The sequence below is a fragment of the Pan troglodytes genome, chromosome 6 (assembly GCF_028858775.2).
Source record: "Pan troglodytes isolate AG18354 chromosome 6, NHGRI_mPanTro3-v2.0_pri, whole genome shotgun sequence".
NCBI lineage: Eukaryota > Metazoa > Chordata > Mammalia > Primates > Hominidae > Pan > Pan troglodytes.
The window spans coordinates 41,084,871-41,105,065 of record NC_072404.2 but is presented as its reverse complement, the minus strand read 5'-3'; the positions used below and the strand labels follow the sequence as shown (position 1 = coordinate 41,105,065).

Here is a 20,195-nt window from a genome sequence, read left to right as displayed (position 1 = left end):
CAAATGATGTGCACATTTTCAAGACTTTTGATATCTGGTGCTGGCTTTCGATATTTTACCCTTGCTGAATTGCCCTTTAAACACATGTATCACGTTGCTCCCCGTGTCAGTAGATGTAGACTTCTTTCTCCGACAGACTGACAGACAACAGATGTTATTTTTCCCTTCATCTTTGCCCATTTGATGGGTTAAAAAAAGTATATCATTCTAATTCTCAGTTATTTGGTTACTGTGATCTCAAATTTATTTTATTTCTTTTTTTTCCTGGTCTTTAGTTATACTTTGGAGAGGGGTAGATTTGTTTGCTGTCTTATTCAGTTCAGGCTGCTATAACAAGTATACCAAAGACTAAGTGGTTTGAACAACAGACATTTATTTCTCACAGTTCTGAGGACTGGGAAGTCCAAGATCAAGGTGCCAGCAGACCTGAAGTCTAGTGAGGGCCATTTCCTGTCTGCAGGTGGCTATCTTCTTGCTGTGTCTTCACATGATAGAGGGGAGAGAGAGAAAGGCAAGCTCTTTCATGTCTCTTCTTACAAGAGAACTAATCCTACATGAGGGCTCCACCCTCAGGACCTAATTACCTCCTAAAGGCCTTATCTCCAAATGCCATCACATTGGGGATTAGGATGTCAACATATGAATTTTGGGGACACAAATATTCAGTCCATAGCACTTGCTTGTACCTTTTAAGTATCTTTCTATGTTCTTGTTTATTTGTAAAGAATTATGTACATTAAGAATATTAATCCTTCTTCAAAAATACTGTAAATGCTTTTTTCCAGTTTGTCATTTTGCTTGTAGGTTGTTGTTTGTTTCTTTGCTATACAGCTTTAAATTTTTAAATTTTTATGCATTGAATTCATTGATCTTTCCTTTATGATTTCTGCCTGTGACATCATGCTTTAAAAGGCCTTCCCCACCCTAAGATTCAGTGTTTGCAGCAACTTCATAGGATATAAATACGGCAAATAAAGAGAATTGACAATATAATGCAAAAAAACTTAAGACTAGATATCAAACAATTCAGATATTAAAAGTATCTCCATCATACCCACCATGGGGAACTTCTGGGAGACTGCTTTCTCTTCTGCTTTCAACCTCCAGCCACTCTTCTGGGCTGTCTCCCTCCACTCCGCCATCCTAGTCCTCCCTTTCCTATTCCAGGGCCAGCTCTCTTCCTTCTGGGGATTGCCCTGGGAACCCAAGCTTCAGCTTGTGAGGCAGAGCAGTTCATCACTCTCTGCCTTACTCGGCCCTTGGGCCATGCTCTTTGGGTTCTTTCTTCACTAAGGTGATCTCATAAGTCATTGCACAAGACAATGAGAGATATCCCCCCACAAATTCTTCTGCCAATTTTGAAATTAACCTTTGTTTCCCAAATGCACAACCAGATGTATTTTCTGGTGCTTATTTGATGAGCCAACAGATGGTCCTGTGGGCACAACTGTGCCTTGGGTTTAACTTGGAAATAAACTTTTCAGAAACACATTTGGCCAACTTTGTACTTTTTCCAGTGAGGGTAGTAAGAACTAAAGAGTATTGATTTGTACATCAACACCTATTTTCAAAGGAGGCAAAGGAAGGCTGTGGAGGTGATTTAGACAAGCCTCAACTCCATTTCTGCAAGTGGAGGAGGGGAGGAGTAGAGAGCTGATTGTATCATTCTTTGTTTGTTTGCTTGTTTTTCTGAACTGGTCGTGTCACCCAAGCAAAAGTTGACAGTTTCCTCTCAGGGGCCCTTTATGTCATCACCAACTCACCCCTACCTCCATTAGAAAAACGTTAGCAGAACTCCAAAATGCTGTGCAGACATGACCTCACGGGCTCTCAGATATAGGGCCTCATTTTAGGTTCAATGATTTTTTTTTTCCTTTCTTGTCTTGCCACATGAGAAAGCTGCTTTTAGAATGCATGGGACAGAACTGTCTGCTACTTATTAATGTAACTTCTAAGAGACCTGAGAAAACATGATTACAGCCATTGTTCAAACAAAGAAAAACAGGGATCTAAAAACAGTAAAAACAGTGGTTTGGACCATGTTAACTGCCTTTTAAAAAACACATGCCAATAGAGGGCGAAGAAAATCAATCAGTAAGATGGCTGCTAAAAATGTTTTAAATGAAAAATGCATAACTATATACAGCCCATGTCTTCCTAGCTTTTTAAATTGAGCATTTTCCTGCCTTTGGTTCCACAGTTAATGCCATTCCGCAGCTATGCTTTTGCAATTAGGAAGGAAAGAAGTGTGGGACTAGTTGAGACCAATGTGGAAAGCAGGATTATCGTAGATGATAAATCAGAGGTCTATGAGTTTTTCCTATATTTTGCAGTAATCTTTCTTGGGAGAAAAACACACATTTTTCTGCAATTTGTTTATCAGTTTTTCTTTTGAAAATAAATGATTTGACATTTAAGAATTGCAAAAGAATTCCTATGGGAAGAACCACAGGCTAGAAATAGATAATGTTGGATGTGGAACTCTGCAAGACACTATAAAAAATTGTTTAATGGGATACATAAGGATTTGCTAATTGGACTGGGAATTTGTGAGAGAGAGGAGTTGATAACTCTGAAGTGATTTGGAAAAGAATATTATGTCAGCATTATAATAAAATGAAAAAAATAGGTCAACATAAAATGATTTTGAAGACCCTCAGTTGTGCATATACTTAAGTGGATGCTTTTTTTGACAATGGTTGCTATTATTTTACTTTAATAGATATTTATAAATTATCTCAAAAGTCCTTTATCAAGTGTCTGGAGTCAGTGTACAGTGTGAGTATTTAATTTTGGCATATTTACATATAAGAGTGTGTAGGAGGAGGTGTATATGATAAGACAAACAGCAGTGTGTCTTCATTCAAAATAAATGCCTTAGATTTTGGCTGGATTTTACAACAAAACCTAATACTTTAAAAATATACTAGAAGTAGACTTCTGGCACAAAATGATGTTGGCTCATAGCTCTGTATTTAGTATCTTCTAACTTCACAATAAATGGGCATACAAAAAAAGAGATAAAATGTAGAATGATACTGTATTTACTGTATTTTATACCACCACTGACTCAGAGATTCCAGTTTTACCACCCAGAACACTGTGCATAAGTCTTTCCTTCAACGACCAGACACAGCTGAACTACTGCCTATAAACCCATCTGCCTATAAACCTCTCTGATCTAATGACATCTTCTTACAGTCAAAGAGCGAATGCCAGGTAGAAAACTTTCATTTGAGCATTGTACATGGGGTTAGTAACCACCAAGAGAAACTTATTATAGGCATGTGCAGACATAGGAAGAAAGTTGATAGCCATGGGAATTATGCTTGTTCATGCATTCCATCACTATCAGACAGGTGGACATCAGATGTAGGAATAGATGCCATCTTAATAGAAAGACACATTAGTTGAAAGCCTGGGTATTAGATTGGAAACTGTGTAAATCAGTTAGCCTGCAGCTACAGATCTGAAAAGTGAATTCAACCATTACATAAGTAGAGTCAAAGAGAGGCCAAAGGTAATTCACATACCCAATATCTGGAAAAGATTTCACCTTTCCTACCCCTCTTACTCATTAAACAAATGTCCATTTAACCTCTGTTACCTTTTAGGAAATTAAAAAAAAGAAAAATAACAATGTAACAGAGACTCAGAAGAAAAGTATATGATTAAGAAATATTTACTCCAAGATTTAGAAAACAATTTCAGAAAAATAATTGGTATATTTAGAAGAGTGCAAATAGAAATAATCTCAATAAATAGGTGCAAAAATCTGAAAATAAGAGAATAAAATGAGATTAAAAGGTAACAAAATAAGAACTGACTACAGAGAAAAACATACAATGAAAATTGAAAGTCAGTAGACATACAGAATAGGGAATGGCAAGTCATTCTGATTTACAAAGGAGAGGCCTGAATTGTACATAACCAGAAATGCTACACAAAGAAATAATGAAATATATAATCTAATACAACTTTTCTGAGCTGAAGAAAGACCTGGAGACTTGATGAGCTCCCTACATTCCAGATAAAAATTATTGAAAATTGACCCACACTTGTAAACCTCTTGGCAAAACACTTGAATTGCAAAAATAAAGAAAATATTCTCATTTGCAGGAGGGAAAACCAGTTTCCTATGATGGAACAAGAATCAGGGTAGCCTCAGACATCTCCATATGTTGAATTTGCATCTCTGTATGCTAGATGTCAGTGAAGCTACACCTACATTAAAAAAAAATGTGTTGTCTTTGACACTGTGGTTCAAGGTTTTTTTTTCTTTTCTCTTTTTTTTTTTTTTTCAGAAAACGGAGGCAAGTATTCAAACTGTCATGAGAATAAGATGTGGCCAAAATTAAATGTGGTTCTATCTCTCATAAAAAGTCTTAGAATGATGCATCACACCAGCTGTCTGGGAACAAATGTATTTTGTTGGCATGGGAACAAAATAATTAGTCTGAATTTTGTAAATAAACTGCGGTTATTAAAATTACTCAAAACAAACCAGAATAGTAACCATTAAACATGAAAAGTCAATAGAAGTCTTTGAATTAGAAAAAAAAGATGTGTTATAACCTAAGAATTTTATACCTAGCTAAGCTGGCTTTCATGTATGACCACCAAAGGTAAATTTTCAGAGTCAAGGATTCAAAATATTATATGACACATATTTTTAAAGAATAATTGGTTGAAGACATACTACAACCATTTAAGAGTTGAAAGAAAATTAGGTGATTAAGTATTTAGATGTGATAGCATAATTAAAATAGAGACGCACAAGCAGAGGAAAGAAAAAAATAAAGACAAGAGCTGAAATCAATGAAACTGAAAAGAAGAAAACAATAGAGAATATTAATAAAACCAAAAGTTGGTTCTTTGAAGTAATGATTATATTGGAAAATCTATAGACAGACTGACAAAGGAAAAAATAGAAATGATGTTAATTACCACCATCAGAAATGAAAGAGGGAGTAACAATACAAACATATACTTTAAAGAAATAATATGGGAATACTGCAATAATCCTATGAATAAAAGTTCAGCAACTTAGATAAAATGGCCTAATTCCTTGAAAGCCACAAACTGTCAAAACTCACCCACAAAGAGATAGATAATATGACTAGTCCTATATGTAGTAATGAAATTGGGTAGTTTAAACCCTTCCTCAAATGAAAGCTCCAGGCTTATGTAATTTCACTGGTAAATTCTAACATTTAAAGAAGTAATAATAGCAATTCTACACATTTTTTTCCACAAGATAGAAGAGAATAAAAACTTTCCCAAGTCACTTCATGCAGCCAACAGTAACCTGATATCAAACCAGACAAAGATAATACAAAAAAAAAAAAGAAAACTAAGGACATGTATCCCTAATGAATATAGGCAAAAAAAGCCCTCAACAAAGCACTCTTGAATCAATTCCAGCAAATTATTAAGGGACTAATACATTACCAGAGTAATGTATTACCGTAGGGTTTTTTTTTTCTTGTATGTTCCTCCAATGAAACAAGTGAGTTTTATTTTAGAAATACAAAGCTAGTTTAACATTCAAAAATCAATCAATGTAATCTACCATACAAAACTACTAAAGAATGAAAATTACATGATCATACATAAACTGCTGCAGAAAAAGCATTTGATAAAATTAAACACACAAAAAAACCTAAGACTAATAAGTGAGTTTAGTAAGATCACAGGATAAAAGGTTAACATACACAAATCAATTGTATTTCCATATATTAGCAATCAACAATTGGAGACTGAAAAAAAAATTAAATGCCATTTAAATAGTTCAAATGAAAGAGAAATACTTAGGTATAAAACTAACATAACATGTGCAGGACCTGTATATTGAAAACTGCCAAATCCTTCTGAAATATCGAGGAAGACCTATATAAATGGAGACACCTACCATATTCATGAATTGGAACACTCAACACAGTCAAGGTGCCCATTCTCTCCAAATTGATCTGTAAGTTTGGCTCCATTGTAATCAAAATCTCTGGGGGATTTTTGTAGATATAGATGGGCTGACTCTAAAATTAATATAGAAAGGCAAATGAACTAGAAAAACCGAAGCAATTTTGAAAAAGAAGAACAAAGTTGGAGGACTCACACAGAAAAATAGACCCATATAAACATGGTCAATTTATTTATTTTTATTTTTTGAAATGGGGTCTTGCTGTGTCACCCAGGCTGGACTGCAGTGGCACTATCTCGACTCACTGGAACCTCCGCCTCCTGGGTTCAAGCAATTCTCCCACAATTTACACAGATTTATACATGTGTTAAAATTCATAGATTTTCTCAAAAAAATGTTAATTTTACAGTACTATTAATCTTATTCAATGTTAAAAATTAAAACACTAGCAGGTACTATGCAAGTGAATTAATAAATAAAACTCATACATCGTTTTCTAAGTTTAGAATGCAGGCATGTTTCAATGTTAGGATATCTCTAAGTGTAATCCATTTACATTAATTTAAAAATAAAAAATGCTTAAAATATGTATGATAGAATGTAAAACCCATTCTTCATAAAATTCTTAATAAATATAATCACTGTTAAAAATAGTAATAAACTTATTTAAAGAGACAAGGAATATCCACTTAAAATCAACAAGTATTTTATATAGCAATGAACAAGAGTCATGTCTCTCCAAGTTAGAAATAAGATGATAGAGCCTACGTGAGAGAGTGAGACCCTGTCTCAAAAAAGAAAAGAGGAAAGAAAAAGAAAGAGAGAGAAGAAAGAAAGAAAGAAAGAAAGAAAGAAAGAAAGAAAGAAAGAAAGAAAGGAAGGAAGGAAGGAAGGAAGGAAGGAAGGAAAGAAGGAAAGGAAGAAAGGAAGGAAGGAGATAGGTTTGTTGTTATCAGGTTTATTAATATTGTACTCAACAGCACAGCCTGCCAAAGGTTGGTTTTCCGAAAGCAGATGTCAAGGAAGGGCTTGGGGTAGAAGATGTTCATTATGGATCAAAACCTGTGAAGGGCAGGAGTGGGAAGCAGGACTTCTTAAAGAAAGAAGTTCGACCGTGACTCAGCCCGGCAAAGCCTTGGCCAAGCTGATGGTAACTCTGGAGCAAGTGCTCCTTGCCTGGCCTTTCTACCCCATCTTACTTGGAGAGCTGTTACGAGATGCCTAGGAGGGTTTCCTCTGAGTGAGCTGCCCCACCGTGGAGGAGTCCTCACCAGCTGGAGACACTTTACTGACCGCACTCTCTGCAGCTGCACAGCACGGGGGTTCTGGGTGGTACCTTTCTTAGTCTACAACAGGAACCATCCCACTTTTTTAGTAAGGAGCCATATAGCAAATATTTTAGGCTTTGCTGGCCAAGAGACAGCATGGAAGATATAAAGAAAGTTCTTCATAAAAACCATTTTGAAATGTGAAAATGATTCATGGGTCATACAAAAAGAGTAGACAGATGGATTTGGACTGTGCCTCATAGTTTACCAATCCCTGATCTACTTACTACACAGCCATTGCAATAAGAAGAAATAACAATCATAGAAACTGAAAAGAGGAGAAAAAATGATTACTTCTGATGACATGACTGTCTTTCAGAAAAACCCAAGGAATTTATTCAACTATTAAAATTCAGAAATATGGATAACTACAGAATAATGCAATACCACTAAACATGAACCTTAATTCATTTAAAGCTAGTGGTTCTCAAATTTTTAATTTTAAATCAAATTTTAAAGTACATCTTCTGGGAAGATTTTCAAATGCAGATTCTGGGATCCCACCCCAGATTTTCTAATTCAAGAGTAGTGTGCTAGAGGTCCCAGGAATCTGCAAGAAGCCCCAGTTGATCCTAACGTCAGTGGTCCATAATTTAAGAAGTTCTGTTTTAATTCTTTATAGTAATCTCCTCTAAATGGATGTTTCTTAAACTTTGAGAATTTTAAATGCCTGTGAGAATTATATAAAAGTTATGAATTCCCCCAAATTTACCTATTTATCAGGGAAACAAATCTTCTTACTGCAATGTAATCTTTAGAGGATAGGTGTTAGCATAGCTTCACTTGAATAGAGGACTTAGGCTAAATAAAAATACTGAATTATATTTGCTCAAATTTTGAAAATCAGTTGGGAGAAGCTGGGGTAGGAGCAGTAAAATAAAATAGAGAATTAATGCCCAGTGGTTGAGTTCAAGTCTTTTTGTGCAGACAAGTTTGGGTTTTCTGGAGGCAGCTTCCCCTACTTTTTCTCCTCAACACCCCCTGTCATGCCACCACCATTCATAACCACATTCATATCTCCATCCCATCTTATGCCTTGTAATTACTTTCCCAGGATTATTTGCATTTTAAAAGAAATCTCTGGAAAAAGCTAATGAACTACTGAAAAGGATTAAGTTCCAATGGTAGAGCTTGGAAGAGAGAGATGGGTGCATATCTCACGGGCAAGGGCAGCTTGTCAATGCTTTTTAAATTCCAGCGTACAGGAGGGTCTACATTCTCCCTGTTCTACCTATTTTTAAGGCCAAGCATGATCCAGTTTGCAAAATTTTTCTCCTTGGACTAAATGGAATCCCATTTGAAACTTCAATGATCCAGCTCATGGATGTTGACTTCCAATGAGATAATGCATGTAGAGCAGAAAATGTGATTTTAAGCAGTTAGGACATATTCAATAAATGTTAGGTACTATTATTGTGGATGTTGTTGATTCAACTGAACATCAGTTCAGCAGCCCACATTTAGATGTAGATCATATTCTTGGTGGTTACCCAATTTTGATGGAGACAGGTATTCTGGTGTTAGGGCACAGAATTCATACTCCTTGGAACTCGTGGTCTAGAAGGGGAGAGGGCCAGTAAACACATAGGAGCTGGGCAGTGACAGGTGCTCCACTGGGGGATTATTCTACTGACAGGGTGGCCCAACGAGAGAATGGACAACTCAGCCTACAAGGAGTCCTGGGGGAATTTGTCATCAGAATAATAGAGCTGGTTTTCTGACATAATACAGTTACATTTAATTGTCAAATAAATTATACAATAATTTACCATAACTTATTTCCACTACTTTCGTAAAAATAAATTACATTTTAATTCTAAAATTATAATGTTAGAATAAAAGAGAGTCTAGTAAATTGACTAGATTAAGCTTTTTGAAGAATTCATCATGTTTTTCTCACTTTTCCCCAGACAGAAAAACCTCCTTGGGAGCTGGCACAGGCTTTGAGCCACCACCTGGGAAGGCTAGTCAATGATGCGACAAGAGAGGCAAGGGCTGCAGTCCGAGTTCTAGGCTCCAGCCCTGGCTCTTCACCTGGTGTCTGTGTGTCTTTGGACAATGACACTGAATTCTCTCTTGGTCTCGGTGCATTTATCTTTCACCACAGCTAACTCTTAAAGCTGTAGGGAGGTGTAGAAGAGATTATATAAGTGAAATTGTGTTGTTAACTGGTATTTTAATTCAACGGATGATTAAGAAGAGGTAGCATGTTGCTAAGTCTGAATAGATAGCTCATATTTGGACAGCCCAAGGGGAGGCTGGAGTATAGTTCAGCCTGAGCTCCACGTACCTGGGGTCATATTTGACCAGTGGGCAGGTGCTCCAGGGCAAGGAGTAAGTGACAAATACAACTGGAAATTTTTATTGGGGGCAGAAAGTCAGGGGAAAGGCTTTGGATTTTATCCTAAAAATAATGGGAAATATTGAAATGATGGGAAGATTGAGGAGAGTAAAATGACAAAAAGAGAGTTTTAATGTCAGTATAATGTATTTTTAAATATGTAAAGGTACATTTGGATTTTTTATGATTATTACTTGGGACTGTGTTCACATAATCTCACAGTTGACTGAACACTCCCCTTTGACCTCTCCCTCCTTGGGGACCAACTCAGGTTTAACTGAAGCTTTTGTCTCTATCTCTGCCTTTGACAGCTGGGAGAGTAGCAGGGGTTTGGCTAATTAGTATTTAACTGTTCGCTAGTGTTCCCGTGGGTTTGTCAATCACAATCTAGTTTAAAATGGATTCAGACTTTTCAAAATCTTAAAAAAGGATGCTGTGTTAGAGCTGATTCCATTTTTTGAAAGGAATAAGGCAAGAATCAAATCCACCTTTATAAGCTTTTCAGTCACATCTCCCAACAAAATGATATTTTGAATTGGAAATATGCTGCAATCATCTTTAGATGCAGAGGCTATGGAATGAGAGTTAAAAATGAGCTGAAAGGTGTCCATCCATGGAGACCTGAGATCTTAGATCTTCATTTAAAGTAACTCACCAGGGACATACTTCTCTTTGCTTCCCAGGTGGCTTTAGAGACATGAAGAGATAAACCTCAATATGCTAGAGTAAGCCCCTGAAGTTTACTATTAATAAAAGGTATCATTGAACATAATTGCCTACTTTTATTCATTCAGGCAGTTAGTCATTCAATGAATATTTACTGTTTTGGTGTCAAGCAGTGAACTAATGCTGAGAATAGAGATGGAAAGATCTTGCCTCTAAGGAAGCTGACGTTTTATTACCTACTGGGCACAATATCCAATATTTGGGAGATAGGTACATGAAACTCAGTCCCCACCATTATTCATGTAATATCCATGTAACGAAAAAGCACATGTATCCCCTGAATCTAAAATTTTAACAAAGAAGCAGCTGTCCAGGCACGGTGGCTCACGCCTGTAATCCCAACACTTTGGGAGGCCCAGGTTGGGGGGATCACCTGAGGTCAGGAGTTCGAGGCCAGCCTGGTCAATGGTGAAACCCCATCTCTACTAAAAATACAAAAATTAGCTGGGCATGGTGGTGGGTGTCTGTAATCCCAGCTACTTGGGTGGCTGAGGCAGGAGAATCACTTGAACCTGGGAGGCAGAGGTTGCAGCGAGCTGAGATCAAGCCACTGCACTCCAGCCTGGGCGATAGAGCAAGACTCCATCTCAAAAAAAAAAAAAAAAAGAAGAAGAAGAAGAAGCTGACATTTTAGAGAGGAGATAGGTATCTAAACAATTATCATACTGTGCAATATAATGTACGTGTCTTATGCAACGCAATGTCTTAATAAGGTTCAGCATGCGGCAACAGGAGCACAGAAGAAAGATGTGTCCTGAGACAGCTGTTTAGCAAAGACTGCAAAGAGGAGGTAGCACTTCGACTGGATCATGAAGGATGACTGGGAGTTTTCCAGGTGAAAAGTAAAGGCAGAGAATTCTAGGCAGAGGGAAGAGCATTTTCAAAAGCCTAAAACAAAATGGAACACCACAGGTATTTTACATGTCATGTTCAGGAATTTAGATTTATATTATACTAGAGCAATATGTCAAATCATGCCACTTAACTGGCTGTGTGATGTTAAATTAATTACCTGAGCTTTCTGAAACAGGATTCTCATCTGGAATAGGGGCAACGAAACATCAAAGTGCTAGCATACTGTCTGATATAGAGAAGGTGCTTGAGTCCTATTGCATATAAAAGTAGCTTAAACAAAATAGGCATTTATAGCTCTTCCACATACAACAGTACAGAAGCAGGGAGCCCAGAGCCAATACGGCAGCATTGAAGACCTCAGGGACCCTGTCTCCATTATTCTAGACTATGGATGCTCTCTTCAGGATATCCTCATATCCAAAGTGGTCATTAGAGCTCTCTAGCAGCAAGAAGAAAGGGCACAGGAGAGAACTTATCAACTAGAGCAACTATAAGCTCTTAGCAGCCTTTCTGGAGCCTCCCTCCCACCACCACCATGCCTTAACCCTTCCATCTCATCATACCAGCTTTGCATGGGCATACTTTGCTTCAGGAAGCCTGGGGTATAGAGTCTTTTAGGGGGGTACATTTCTATACCAAAACAAACCAGGGCTTTGCAATTAAGCAAAAAGGAGAACATGAACATTGGGGGACAACTTAAAGTCACTGCCATAGTGCTCAACAAATGTTGGTTTATTTAATCCCTTGGCAAGTCAGCACAGTTTAAAAGTGAAAGATGAGTTTTGAAGTCAAATCCACCTGGGTTCATACCCCAGATCTGGCACTCATTCACTATATAAACTTAGGCAAATTACTTTCAGCTCTCTGAGCTTCAGGTTTATCAACTATAAAATGAAGGCAAGAATGCTGAACTCCCAAGTCATAGAACACCTGGCACATGGATGGTATGCAGTAGAGAAGGGTTCTCTCTAGGCTTCCACCCCTCTCTCCCAACCCAGCAGAAGACTAGGGCATCAGGCCCAAGTCCAGCTCATCCATCAGCTGTGCTTCATTGTCTGTGGGAGAGAGACACCAGAGTCAGGATCTTATGAGTGAATCAAACCAAAGTCAGATGGAGAGTTCCAGTTAGGCATCTGAAGGAGGCAGGCAGAGAAGGATCAAGGTGTAAGTCACGAGGATGCAAACCAGAGAAACAAGATCATAGCAAGAGGGTGTGGGAGACACAATCTAGAGACATTCCCACAACTAGAGGAGCAGGATGTGATGTCCCATTGGGGGAGGGAACTCTAATTTGGAAATACTAATGGGGAATTATTAAGTACTAGATTATGTTAAGTAAAGCTTGGACCCTGTGAGAAATGGACATGGTCTTAAATAAAATTCTTAGGCTTGTGGTCTGTCTGGGAGAGGGCTGAAGGACCCAAGCACAAATGCATCTAATAGTGGTATCTAGGGTCTAGTGACCTTTGAAGAAGTCTGCAAAAAGCATGGAAAATGAGCAATTTACTTCATGAACAACTTAGTCCCTCGTATTTCACTGTGAGAAACAGAAACCCATACATACTAAGTAATTCAAATAAAAGGGAAGTTTATGGAGTAGATACAACTGGCAAGCTCATGGACATACAAGACCAGAACAGACATGGATGGGTCTCTGGGAACACAAGGGGCCTGGACATTGTCAGGCGGGATGAAGGCTGGCTCTTACTTATTCTGCTTCTCTCTACCCACCTGCTTCCTCTGCTGTTTCTCTTGGCACATTGGCCTTTTCTGGTTACTCATGGCTTGTGAGCTATTTCTTAACCCCGACTCTATGCACCATTCCATTGCCATGGTGATGACTGAAGCTCTGACTCCACAAGTCTCTTAAGTTTAAATGTTCACACCTTACAATATAATTTCCAAGCCTTTAGCTAAATCCTAGAGGTTGAAATTCTTCTTAACTTGGCCAGGCATACCTGTAGTCCTAGCACTTTGGGAGGCTGAGGCGGGCGGATCACCTGAGGTCAGGAGTTCGAGACCAGCCTGACCAACATGGAGAAACCCCATCTCTACTAAAAATACAAAATTAGCCAGGCGTGGTGGCACATGCCTGTAATCCCAGCTACTCAGGAGGCTGAGGAAGGAGAATCGCTTGAACCCGGGAGGTGGAGGTTGCAGTGAGCCGAGATCACGCCTTTGCACTCCAGCCTGGGCAACAAGAGCAAAACTCCGTCTCAAAAAAAAAAAAAAATTGACTGAGGCTGGGTGCAGTGGCTCATGCCTGTAACCCCAGCACTTTGGGAGGCCTTGTCCCTAAAAAAAAAAGAAAAAGAAAGAAAATCTTCTTAACTCGGATTAAAGATTGGCTCCCCTGAGTCAGCTTTCCACTCCTCATCTAACCACCTGGGGCTAGAGAATAGAGCAGGGTCTCATAGTTCTGTGGAGAGCCACATTCCTTTTCGTCCTAAAGTCCTTATATATATAAAGAGTAAGATCCTATTCCTATTCCTTTTTCTCCCAAAGTCCTTATATGTAGAAAGAGTAAGATCCTATTCCTTTTTCTCCTAAAGTCCCTATGTGTATAAAGAGTAAGATCAAGACTTAAAGTTACAGTTGCATAGCTAAGATGTGCCCAATATCAGCACCACACCCAACCACAATCACAAGGACTATTACCATCACCACCACCCACAGAGTCACCAGTGTGATTCCCTCCATCACTACAACACCCACAGCACAATCACTATTACAGCAACCAGTACTACCATCACCACCACCTCCATCATCATTACCACCATTATCAATATCACCACTTATAATCACCACAATCACTCTCACTACTACCCTGCCCACCACCATCCCCACCACAATCATCTGTCACTATTATCATCACCAGCGCCATTACCACCACTAATACCACTTCCTCCATTTCTGAAATCATCCATACCTCTAACATCGCCACCACTACCCCTACCATCACCATCCCCTACCAACACAATTACCACCACCACCTCCATCATCATCACTACCGCCATCCAACTATCTCTGCTACCATCACCATTATCACTACTACCAAGATCATCTCCATCACCACTGTCATCACCATCACCACCTTCCTCATAACCATCACAAGCCCCCTTTATAATTACCATCATTGTCACCACCACCACCATCAATCTCAATTACCACCATTAGCACCATCACCACCACAATCACCTCCACTATTTCACCTCACATTCCTCATAATTATCACCACTCTTACCATTACTACCACCATTACCACCACCTTGAACATTAACATCATTACTGTTAACACCATCTTTGCCATCACTATTGCCATATCTACCACCACCTCCATTATCACTACCTCCATCATCACTACTGTCTCCACCATCATCACTACCACCAGGCATCTCTGCTACCACTACCTATGAAATGTAGGCTGGAAAACAAGATTTCTACTATGGGTAAACTAATCTTGAAGAGAGAGGAGGTGGAAGTCAGATGGGTGCCTGTGAATTTTCTAAGTACATCAATGTCAATAATTCTTTATAGTTATCTAGTCCTGAAAACTTAGCATCATCTTGTCCTCCATATCCAATCAGTCACTGAGTACCATACATAGTCATTTCTGATTTGCCTACATCGCTTCCTAGTTTTCTATTTCTGCTGCCACCATCCCTCATTTCACAAATGGATGATCACAATTTTTTCCTAGCTGGCTCTCTGCCTCCGGTCTACCTACTCTCAAAGCATTTTTCATGTCCTGCCAAATTAATCTTTCTAAAATCTTGATTTCATTGCTTTTTTGCTTTGCTCAAAATCTATTGGCCAAATTTTCCCATCTAGAACGAAAAGCTCTAGATCCAGATTCCTTTGCCAGCCCTATTTCCTGTGACTCTCCTCCTGGAACTTTGGGCTCCTACTAGGTTGGTGTCCTCATTAGTCTTTCAAACCTAGCATGGTCAAACCTATCTCCACACCACGGCTCAAACATGTCCTCTATTTGGTCTGTCTTCTACAATCCTCTGTTTCTATACACATTCTACTTATTTCTCAAAGCTTGACTTAAAATGGGGAGATATATGTTAAGGAATCCAAAGTAGCAGATTTGCAGGATGAACAACTCTAGAGATCTAATATACAGCATGAAGATTATGATTAATAAAATTGTATTGTATTTGGGAATTTTGTTAAATAAGTAGATTTTAGCTGCTCTTGTCACAGATGTACACACATACGAGTAACTATGTGAGATGATAAATACATTAATTTGCTTCACTGTAAGTGAACATTTTACTATCTAAATGTATTCCATACCGTCATATTGTAAACCTCAAATATAAACAATAAAATGTGTTTAAAAACAACCAAACAAACAAATCTGGGCTTAAATCATATATGTATGAAATTTAAGGGATTCCTCTTAAGCATATTAGGGGACTCAGCTTCAAGATTACAGACAAAGTCCCCACGTTAGACTCTGTATCTCTTGAGTCCTAAGATGATTAAAAATCAATAAAGACATAAGCATGTAGCCGCCAAGAGAATGGGAGGATACTCACCAACGTACATGAAGTTTTAATGAATTTTCAGAAGACAGGAAGTAAATGGAGAAGCATTAGTGGCTTGCAGCAGAACAGAATAAAGAGCAGCCTTGAAAAAGCTGCAGGAATTTGAAAGCAGCAGAACCAGAGTCAATGCACTCAAGAATGGAAACAACGAGCAGGGCCAAAAACCAGGGAGAGTGAGAGGACTGTCAACGAAATAGTAAACACCTCCACTCTTGCACAAAGCTCAGGCCAACAGGCATTTATTCCCATTCAAAATACAAGGGCATTTTTCTAAAAAAAAAAAAAAAAAAAGAAAGAAAGAAAGAAAAAAAAAGAGAATAACCACAGGATACTGCTGTGGTTTGAATGTGGCCCTCGAAGTTCATGTGTTGAAAGCTTAATCCCCAATGCATCGATATTAAGAGGTGATTCGGTTATGAGGTCTTCACCCTCATGAATGGAGTTAAACGGTTACTGCGGGAGTGGTTAGTTATCATGGAAGTGGACTCCCAATAAAAGGATGAGTTCAGCCCTATTTCCTCTTCTGTCTCCTCTGGATGCCTCCTTGCCATGAGATTCCTCCAGCCCCATTAAGATGCAACGGGAAGGACTTCATCAGACGTGGCCCCTCCATCTTGAACTTCTCTGCCTCCAGATTCAAGAGCCAAATAAACTTCTGTGGTATTCTGTTACAGCAGCAAAAATATTCTAAGACAATACCTAAGGTGAATTAAGGCAGCTCCCATAGATGTTAGCACCTAAAAGTAATGCAGTCCTCATTCTGGCTTTAGGGAGGCCATCAACATGGTGATCAGCTCCTCATCTGCTCACCTTAAAAAGATGCCTGCCAGTTCAACAGGCCAAACCCAGAGAATTCCTCATTAGCCTTCCCATTTCCCATTCTTTAATACCAATAAACACTCAAAGGCATCCCGACAGTTCAGGAAAAAGAGCAGTTTGAAAGAGGAAGCCCAAGAGAAACTGAATAGGAGCATCATTCAAGTTCAGTGATTTGTTTTTAAGAACAAAATCTAATTAGTAGGCACACTGGGATTTAAAGAGCTATTTAATCCATAGATCAAGAATAGGAAACAATCAAAGAAATGACTAGGGTATATAAGACATTAGTTTTGGAAATTAAAAATATGATTGCTGAAATAAATATTTTAATAGAAGAGTTGGGGAGCAGAGATCTAGAAAACCTCTCAGAGCATAAAAGCAAAAAGTTGAAGGGATTAAAAACTATGAGCAATAAAAATAAGAGATAACAGGAGCATCAAACCAGGAAGTCCAACACCCAACCAACAGAAGTGCAAAATGAAAGATGCCAAATGAATTCAGAGGAGACAATTGTCAAAGAAACAACCAAAGACATTTCCCAGAGCTAAAGGGACAAGTGAATTTCAAATTGAAAATACAAAATGGATGGAATAACAACGACTTGCACCTAGACATGTTATTGCTAAAAATGATTCTTTTCATTTATAAAATCTTTATAAAACACATTAAAATAAAGCTGAAGTTTACAGGAAAAGAAGTGGAGGTTTAAACATAACATAGTTATGTATAATTTTGATATGTATGTATAAATTTGATATATAATATATAAAGAATATATTATATCTTATATAAAATATATAATATATAATTATATATTATATATTTATATTATATATAATGTATAATTATATATTATATATAACACATATATAATAATATATTATATATAATATATATTTTACAATATATAATATGTATACTATATATAATATATACAATATATAATATATTTATATATAAAATATATATTATATTATAATTTTATATATATATTTATATATATATTATTCCCAGTCAAAACACTGGGAATATATTATATATTTTATATATATAATTTATAATATATATTATTATATGTTTTATATATATAAAATATATAATTATATATTATATATTAATATTATATTATGTATTATATAATATTATATTATATATTATATATTAATATTATATTTTAATATTATATTATATTATATATTACATATAATTATATAATATATAATTATATGTAATATATAATGTAATTATATAATATATAGTATAATATAATATATATTTAATTATATATTATATAATATATAGTATAATACAATTATATATTTAATTTTATATTATATTATATATTATATATTATATAATATATTATTATATATTATATAAAAATGTAATTAGATATTATATATAAATCTTATATATAATATATAAATATATAATATACTATATATGTTTTTATTTAGTATATTTAATTTAAATATATAATATATTAATATTAATATATTAATATAATATTTAAATATAATATAATATAGTATATGCTAATATGTTATATATTTATATATTTATAATTTATATATTTTTATTTCTATATTTATTTATATATAATATATTTATATTTATATATTATTTTGTTTTTATTTATATATAAACATATATTATTTATATATAAATATATAATTTATAATTTATATATAATTTATAATTTATATATTATATTTATAGTATATTAATATTATTTATATATTAATATTTATATAAATATATAATAAATATATTTTATACATATAATGAAACGACACAGGCATATTGTTTGTAAAAGAAACCTGCTTGGCTGGGAGCGGTGGCTCACGCCTGTAATCCCAGCACTTTGGGAGGCCGAGGCGGGCGGATCACAAGGTCAGGAGATCGAGACCATCCTGGCTAACACGGTGAAACCCCGTCTCTACTAAAAAATACAAAAAAAAATTAGCCGGGCATCGTGGCGGGCGCCTGTAGTCCCAGCTACTCGGGAGGCTGAGGCAAGAGAATGGCATGAGCCCGGGAGGCGGAGCTTGCAGTGAGCTGAGATCGCGCCACTGCACTGCAGCCTGGGCGACAGAGCGAGACTCCCTCTCAAAAAAAAAAAACCAAAAATAAAAAGAAACCTGCTTGCTTGAGCATTCTAACTGGATGTAATTAGCAGTGATCGCTTCCAGGGAGTGAGGTCTGGGTGTGGGAGGCATGGGGCAGTTAAGACATTCATGAGCATTGAGTGAAAGTGATTATACCAGTGTAACCATTTCCCAGGTCAAGCAATGCACATCGCCCGTAGCCCAGAAGTTCTGTTCATGTCTATACCCAATCAGGACTCTCTCTCTTCTCCTCTAATCTGACTTCCAAATTTTAAAGAATTTGCTTCCAAATTTTAAATTTCCACAAAGGAAAAAAAATCTTCTGAAATTTTGTTTGGTATTGCATTGGATCTATAGATCAGTTGCGTGGTCTAACACTAACTAACATTTTAATAATATTTAATTTTGTAATCCATGAACATGATATAGTTCCATTTATTAGGTCTTAATTTCTTTCAATATTTTATAGTTTTCTAGGTAATAACCCTACACTTTTTGCATTAGCCGTAATTCTAGGTATTTGGTATTATTTTATTCTATTACAAATGACATTTTTAATTTAATTTTTTGACAATCTATGCAATTGATTTTTAAAATATTGACATTGTATCCAGCCACCTTACTAAACTACTGTTTAATTTAAACATTTTATCCGTAGATTGTTTTGCATTTTCTATACACATTAACACAGCATCTGCAAATAAAGGCAGTTGTAAACCACTTTACCTTTTATTTCATTTTCTTGCTTGTTATACTGACTAGAACACCTTGAACAATGTTGAATGAGGTAAGATTAGTAGCATTTTTATTTCCTTTTCAAGCTAAAGGGAAAAAAATTCAACATTTCACTGGTAGGTATGATTTTTGCTGCAGTTTTATGTAGATATCATTTATCGGATTAAGGAAGTTTCCTTTTGTTCTTAGCTTGCTGTGTTAGTTCATTCTCACACTGCTGTGAAGAAATACCGGCGACTGGGTAATTTATAAAGAAAAGAAGTTTAATTGACTCACAGTTCCACAAGGCTAGGGAGCCCTCAGGAAACTTAGAATCATGGCAGAAGGCACCTCTTCGCAGGGTGGCGGGAGACAGAATGAGAGCTGACCAAACAGAAAGCCCCTGATAAAACCATCACCCCCATGATTCAATTACCTGTCACTGGGTTCCTCCTATAACATGTGGGGATTATGGGAACTAAGATTCAAGATGAGATTTAGATGGGGACACAGCCAAACCATATCACTTGCTAAAAGATTTTGTGTGTGGTTGTTGTTTATCATAAAATGGTGGTGAACTTGTAACTTTTTTTCTGTTTGTTGAAACGATTGTGTGGTTTTTCTCCTTTATTCTATGAATTGATTTTGGAGTGTTCACTAATCTTGCATTCCTAGAACAAACCCAATTTGGTTGGAATGTATGATTCATTTTTTTTATCACCAGGTCCAGTGTGCTAATATTTAGTTACCATCTATTTTTAATTTTTGTATCTATTTTCAAGGATGAGATTAGCCTATAATTTTCTCTTTTTGTACCAATTTTGTCTA

General features: G+C 36.5%; 1 long non-coding RNA gene across 1 annotated transcript in view; it reads right to left on the bottom strand.

The window, feature by feature from the left end:
• Nucleotides 1–15,803, bottom strand: part of LOC104007155 (uncharacterized) — a 62,559-nt gene extending 46,756 nt beyond the window's left edge. Inside the window, exon 1 of the long non-coding RNA XR_681277.4 lies at nt 15,718–15,803. This is a non-coding gene — a long non-coding RNA (uncharacterized LOC104007155). The remainder of the gene's footprint in view (nt 1–15,717) is intronic.
• Between the last annotated feature and the right edge of the window lie 4,392 nt (nt 15,804–20,195).